This window comes from Rhinichthys klamathensis, unplaced genomic scaffold, assembly GCF_029890125.1.
Source record: "Rhinichthys klamathensis goyatoka isolate OS25496 unplaced genomic scaffold, OSU_Roscu_1.1 h1tg000217l_1, whole genome shotgun sequence".
Taxonomy (NCBI): Eukaryota; Metazoa; Chordata; class Actinopteri; order Cypriniformes; family Leuciscidae; genus Rhinichthys; species Rhinichthys klamathensis.
The window spans coordinates 59,985-68,039 of NW_026606742.1; positions in this window are offsets into that span (position 1 = coordinate 59,985).

The following is an 8,055-nucleotide window of genomic DNA, read 5'->3' on the forward strand; positions in this document are numbered from 1 at the left end:
CAAGCCATTTTCATCTCTTGATCTAATCTAATCTGAACCTTGTTTAATACGGCTAATGGGGGGACTATATGATAGGCTATTGGCCAGATGCCATGTTCATTAGCATTTTTCCCTCAGCTGTCTCATTTTTATTTGGAAAAAATTAAATATGGCATCTACCCTAAGATCCATTAAAGATCCATGGTGAAATTCATATCTAAAAACAAAGATATCAGCAATTAAAGCATATAGGCGTATTATAAATAATTTTACACAATATTAGCTTAAAATGCACTTAAAATATTAAAAAGAGAACATTTACAATATCAACTGACATGGTGACTGGTTTTGAAACTCACATAAAGGAGAATTAACACTTCTGTTAATCTGTCAATATTGATTTCAGGACTCCTGAATATGGAACTCTCCATAAGAAAAGGGGAAAAAAAGGCATTATATTTTACAGTGAAAGAATAATATCAAAATCAGTTTGCTTTAAGCAGTCAGCAAGATGGTGCAAGATGTCTGATCTCATCTACCCCTCACTTTCAAGTTTGGGGACCCCTCATAAAACATAATTCATGTCATTTCGAGCATTGCAATATTCCTCCAACAAGAATCCTCTAATTTTTGGTTGGTCAAGGGTGATTGACCAACCAAAAATTAGAGGATTCTTGTTGGAGAAATGGAGCAGAAATATAGCACATGCATTGCATGGTGGTGTGACTATTAAGTATTGTACGTGTGAAGTATTTATTTTGTTATGCCTTGGAAAATGATGAAGATAATGCAGCTTCATGTGTTCATTTGCTCAGATGTTCCTCAGTGTTCTTTCCTCTGAGAGAGAAAAAAGGGAGAGAGACACACACAGACACTATTCGCCCACACATCTTCAGGTAGGGAAGAAGCGCTGATAATCCACACTCAGTTATGTAGTGCTTCAAATGGTTTGAACACATTGAACACATGTATTGGAGACTGTGGTTCCTTATTCATGTGGGTGTTTATTCTGTCACCAGGGTATTTATGCCATCAAAGCAATTCCAAGTGATGCTGTTGTTGCAGCAATAATGCGATCGTAGCTTTAAACAACAGGGAGCCTTTCCTTAGAAGGTGCATTGAGCACTCTGGGTAAATTTCCCAAGGTCTTTCAAGGCCATTTTATCAGAGTTAGACATGAGAAAGCAGGAATCAATGTAAATTTAATGCATGAAAGTCAATCCTGAATCTAAAGCACGTGGGCCAAACATTGGCAAGTGCTCATTGCTTATGCACTGACCCATCAATTTACACACTCCTCCACCGTTTACTCATTTCTTCACAACTAAGTCATAGTCACTCATTTGCCCCAAAGTTCCTGCCCCGCAGACATGCTTGCATTGTTATTTGATCATGCAGATTTATTAAAGGGTTAGTTAGTTTTTAGTTCACCCAAAAATGAAATTTCTGTCATTAATTTCCGTGTCAGTCTCTGACGCTGTTCACATTGTAAACACAGCGCAGAGCTTCCGGGTTCTATCAGAACGCTGGCTCAGAATTGTCTGGCTCCTGCGTCGGCATCACACGGATGTGTCGTAGTGACACGAAAGAAAATAAATTAATGAATAAAGTCATTATTTTAGGGGGTTTTTTTGCACACAAAAAGTATTCTCGTCACCAGTGTTGTGCTAGTTACTAAGAAATAGTAACTAGTTACAGTTACTAGTTACTTCATTCAAAAAGTAACTCAATTACTTTGTTGATTACTTACACCAAAAAGTAATGCGTTACTGTTAAAAGTAACTTTTTAGTTACTTTAAAAAAAAAACATTCTTTAATGTTCCCATTAATGCCCGTTATGGTCTATACAAACACAAAACTGACTTAAACAGAAAGTAATTTTTAAACACTATTTTATTTGAGTCAGACCAGCACAAACTGAATATATCACAAGGATTTCTGAGGTGACTCACTATGCTGACCTGCGATCTTCGCAGTAGACGTGCCCGAGAGAAATGCACATTTCATGCGGATTACATAAGCAGAGAGCAGTCTGTAGTCTGTTTTCTTTCGTTTTGTATTGTTCTGTTTAAAAGTAGACATGTCTATGAGGCAAGTTACCTTATACGCCGAGTTTTGGTTCATTTATGAGACGAGCTCCAGTTCACGCGCCGGCGCCTCCATTTTGCCATTATCTATCGTCTGCTATATTTACTTCTTATTTATTAAATCCAGGCAATTGGTTGATGAAACATTGATTAAAATTAAGATACAAATAATACAAAATGAAATTCACTTTAAAGAAAGGTTTTGTGCTTTCTGTTTGATGTCTCTGTGAAAGTATTAAAGCATCTTTTAGTGCCGCTTTCAGAGCGCGTCGCGTCCGTAACGGAGAACTGTCACGTCCGTAACATTGTTTTTTCCTCATAAATGCAAACACTAAAAATAAAATAAAATGAATATTTTGTTCTGTGGAGACTGAGAGCCAACCCTTCTTCATTCGGTGGGTAGTAGTTTGCGCAGTGTAATTCACATAATTACTAAACAATATTTATTTTAGGCCTATAAAATTCAGGCCGTATAAATGTGCATTTTCTAAGCTTAGAAAATGGACAAAATTCATTTGATTCTAATCATAATGTAACGTTATTGTGAAATTGATTTATTTATAGGCTATTTGCTATTAGTATAGTAAAGCCTATGTTTTTATCCAACTAGGCTATGTGTGGGCCTTATGTAAAATACGGGACAAATCGCGTCCCTTATTGATTTGATACGGACGTATCATTTTACTTGTAAATACGGGACAATTCCGTATTTTAAGGGACGGGTGGCAACCCTACCACCAACAATGTGTCGCTGCTGTAAACAGGTTAGGCTGTAGGCTACACTTCAGCCAAAATTAATTAATTCAAAAAAGTAATGGACAACGCACCATATGGTAACGGTAACGGAGTTAATTTATTTAAAAAGTAATGCGTTACAGTATGAGTTACTGTCAAAAGTTACTGCCCAACACTGCTCGTCACTTCATAATTTTAGTAAGATTGAACCACTGGAGTTACATGGACTATTTTAACGATGTCTTTACTAACTTTCTGGGCCTTGAAAGTGGTAATAACGTTGCATTGGGTGGGGGGGGGGGGGGTTGATTAATGAAGTAATGACATAAATTTCATTCTTTGGTGAACTATCCCTTTAACTGTGGCTTAATTGAAATGTTTAAAAGAGATACGGTAACACTTTAGAATACTGTTCTTTCATTAATGAATAACTATACAGGAACAAATGAGTAACGCACTATTAACATTCTAATAACTACTATTAACCAACAAGAAACTCTGATTAACGAATTAGTAAGTAATAGCACTGAGTTGAATTCTAGTTCACACTATTAGCTAATCAGTGACTACTATTTTTGATACCTCACTGAAGACTGTAAGAAATACTACACTCACCTAAATGATTATTAGGAACACCATACTAATACTGTGTTTGACCTTCAGAACTGCCTTAATTCTACGTGGCATTGATTCAACAAGGTGCTGAAAGTATTCTTTAGAAATGTTAGCCCATATTGATAGGATAGCATCTTGCAGTTGATGGAGATTTGTGGGATGCACATCCAGGGCACGAAGCTCCCGTTCCACCACATCCCAAAGATGCTCTATTGGGTTGAGATCTGGTGACTGTGGGGGCCATTTTAGTGCAGTGAACTCATTGTCATGTTCAAGAAACCAATTTGAAATGATTCGAGCTTTGTGACATGCTGCATTATCCTGCTGGAAGTAGCACTAAGGGGCCTAAAGTGTGCCAAGAAAACATCCCCCACACCATTACACCACCACCACCAGCCTGCACAGTGGTAACAAGGCATGATGGATCCATGTTCTCATTCTGTTTACGCCAAATTCTGACTCTACCATCTGAATATCTCAACAGAAATCGAGACTCATCAGACCAGGCAGCATTTTTCCAGTCTTCAACTGTCCAATTTTGGTGAGCTCTTGCAAATTGTAGCCTCTTTTTCCTATTTGTGGTGGAGATGAGTGGTACCCGGTGGGGTCTTCTGCTGTTGTAGCCCATCCGCCTCAAGGTTGTGCGTGTTGTGGCTTCACAAATGCTTTGCTGCATACCTCGGTTGTAACGAGTGTTATTTCAGTCAAAGTTTCTCTTCTATCAGCTTGAATCAGTCGGCCCATTCTCCTCTAACCTCTAGCATCAACAAGGCATTTTCGCCCACAGGACTGCCGCATACTGGATGTTTTTCCCTTTTCACACCATTCTTTGTAAACCTTAGAAATAGTTGTGCGTGAAAATCCCAGTAACTGAGCAGATTGTGAAATACTCAGACCGGCCCGTCTGGCACCAACAACCATGCCACGCTCAAAATTGCTTAAATCGCCTTTCTTTCCCATTCTGACATTCAGTTTGGAGTTCAGGAGATTGACTTGACCAGGACCACACCCCTAAATGCATTGAAGCAACTGCCATGTGATTGGTTGATTAGATAATTGCATTAATGAGAAATTGAACAGGTGTTCCTAATCCTTTAGGTGAGTGTATATTCATAATTCATATTAATAATGCATAATAATATAAGGTAATGTTAACCCATTAGTAATGAATCAAGTGTTACAACATCCTTCCAAAGGAACTACTAATAATTTGGATCAGTATTCTAAAGTGAAAAAAAAAACATGATAACTACCTTGGCAGTCATTGTAAGCCTTTGAGAGTTTTGTAAGATTTTGAATAATAATTCCTTCCGATGGATTTGGTAACACTTGAGTCGTTACTAGTGTTTTCCCATGATCTTCACTTTAGAATACTGTAGTTCCTTTAGAAAGATGTAGTAACACTTGATTCATTACTAATGGGTTACCATTACCTTATATTATCAAGCATTATTAATATTAATTATGAACCTGTATATAGAAGTTCTTAGTAGTCTTCGGTGAGGTATCAAAAATAGTAGTCACTGATTAGCTAATAGTGAACTCAACTCAGCGCTATTACTTACTAATTCGTTAATCAGAGTTTCTTGTTAGTTAATAGTTACTAGAATGTTAATAGTGCGTTACTCATTTGTTCCAGTAGTTATTCATTAATGAAAGAACAGTATTCTAAAGTGTTACCAGAGATACTTTTAATGTCCACAGACATCATTTCTTTAATAAAACCAGCTAGCATTGGTCTCGGTCTTGGGTGTTATTTAAACTGCTAAGAATATTAAGAAAGGTCTCTCTGATGCAAAACTACATCGACCTGCATAAGGAATATATAGCAAGATGAAAATGATTTGAATGTAAAATAGTTGTCAAACAATAATGAAAACCAGTAAACCACATTACGAAAACCACCAGGCTGAAATTCGCCATGTGATCAATAAGTGATTAACAACACAAACCCTTAAACACAGACAACTTTAGACTCATATAGGTCTATTTTTCAATTATTTTTTAGTGAAACTGTTAAAAATGTTAAAATCTCAAAAACTAGCAGGGTGAATCTCAAGAAACATGCCCTGGTTATATTTCACCCTATACTATCAGAAGAAATATGTAAATAATGTATAAAATTAAAAATGTATAAAAAAATTATAAGTAAAATTGTTAATGTAAATTGTTATCATCCTATAATTAAGCAGCCGCTCATTCTTATTACTGTAATACAAAAAAGAAATAATCAGATACTATTTAAAAATGTTCTTGTAATGTAATTATGGATTATTTTCTGTCCAAAATAATTAGAAAATTGTCACAATGGAAAGATTTGTAATGATCTTGTAAAAAGCTTCAATGCCTTTAGGCAAAATCTAGTCTTTTTTCACTTTATTTTTAAATGTATTTATTTTGGGGAGAAATGTAACTGGACATGTTTTTACATATTTTCTTCTTCTATTTTTTTTAAATACACAAAATACTTGTTTTACAAGAATATAATGAAATTGTAATTATTATGGAAACAGTAATTTAAGCTGGGTATATGGGGTCACAACAGTAATCATCTCCAATTTTGCCCTGCATTTTTAAACAACAAATTAAAGTACAGTAAAATGCATTGTGCACAAAATACAAGTCATTTAATGTGTACATTTTTTCAGTTTCTTAAGTTTTATTTAGCAAATTCCAGATTACAAAGAAGAAATGCCACAGTTTTAATAATAATAATAGTAATAATAATAATAACTGTCATCATCATCTTAAGTATCAGGCACAATTGCTTTGGCATTATGGAATGAAAGGCATGCAAAACTGATAACTGAAAAACAGAAAACTAAAGCCTGGAAGGTTGAGAGAGAGAAGAGAGAAATGAGGGGTAAAAGAGAAAAAGACATGTCAAATGAGAGAGGCAGCTTTAGTTTAATGGGACTTTGAGAGAGACAAATCAAGACAAAGGACCGCCCACAGGGATGAAAAAAAAAAAAAAAATGAGGAAAAGTGTGTGAAGATGAAAAAATGTCATGCAAAATGGTACATACATATTTATAAGCCAGACCCTCAGCGTTAGACCGCAACAACAAATGTCAAAATGTCAACTGGAACAGTGAGAACAGAAAGATCATCATAACGCAATTATTACCAAAAGACGAGAAACAAAAACAGATATTTACACGCTTGAGACTTAAAAGCAGACTAAATTTGTACCATCAGCATTGCTTGAATAAATATTAGGATCAAAAAATCATTCCTCTCGCTCTTTTAATTTTCCATATATCATACTTTCACTTCTGCATATTTCACTTGTAATATGGCTATAATATAAATGGCTATTCTATGTATTTCTTTATTATCCAGCAGGAGCCAGTCCTGTTCTTTATAACTATTTATATTTCATAACTATTTATGTTTATAATATTTACACACAATAATGAACTCTATCAGATATAACTCTCTGGAAAATATTTCAAGCGTTTGTGCATGAAAATAGGGCATAACAGATAATTATGATAATATGTATTAGCTATTAGGGATATTTTTCTACAAAGGTCAATGTTTATGGATTAGGGAAAGGGATTTGGTGGTATAATAATCATACTGTACATACTGTCTTTACTGCATTGCTCAGTCGATGCAGCATCCGCAGGCACCAGGTATGGACATGCTGACTCATCTGCCTCATTTTAGTCAATGAATTGAATACAGATTTCATATACTGTAGCTAATACTTCAGTGCTTGTTTTGATGCACTATTAATACTTGACCAGAAGATGGCGCAAGATACCAGGGGCAGAACAACCATTCACTCTAAACCATAGCGTTGTGCTATTGAAGACTTCCTCGTGATGATTTCTGTTCTTATTTTTCATTAACCCATATTACTCTAAAACATGATCTCTGAAACACTGATGCAACACGCACAGGACTGATTTACAATAGCTTCTGTTGTAATATAACACGTTTACAATTCATTTTGTATAATAAACATTTCAATTAATAGTTGTAGTGATAATATTAATAATAAAAGAGAAGTAACGGCTGCATTTTTAAGATGATGACTGAACAGTGAAGGAGAGTAGATCTCTGGCATTCATATAGGAGTCAGCCTCCATTCTAGGTGAAGGTAAATATGTTTAATATGTTCAAACGTTTCCTTTTTGTATCGTGCTATATCACTGCTAAACCTTTTTCTGTTTTTTTTTTAGTTTTTTTTTTTTTTAACATGAGAGCACAAGAAAACAAGGCATATTGAGGGCCGTGGGCCCAAGCGTACAACATCCCAGTAAGGAAACATCAGCCAGCTTTGTAGAACATCTACCCTGATGTACAAATCTAAAAACATTACAAATTGATAGTAAAGGACCAATCGGGCCCCCTGCACCTTTGCCCACATGATAAAACACAGGTAAATATGTTGGACTACACTAGATGACTGCTGTTTTTGATATATTATGTACAGAAATGATGCATCTTGTGCGCTGAAATAAATCTGCCACACCATTTAAAGAAATCCGCCACCTTTCGGGCACATTCGTGTCTTTTTGCTTTTGTATAAACAAGAAATGGAGAAATAGCCTCATGATGCTGATGATATATGAGGAATGACGGGATGAAAAATGCTGTTAGGATGTGCAATAAGATTGAAACATTTTAC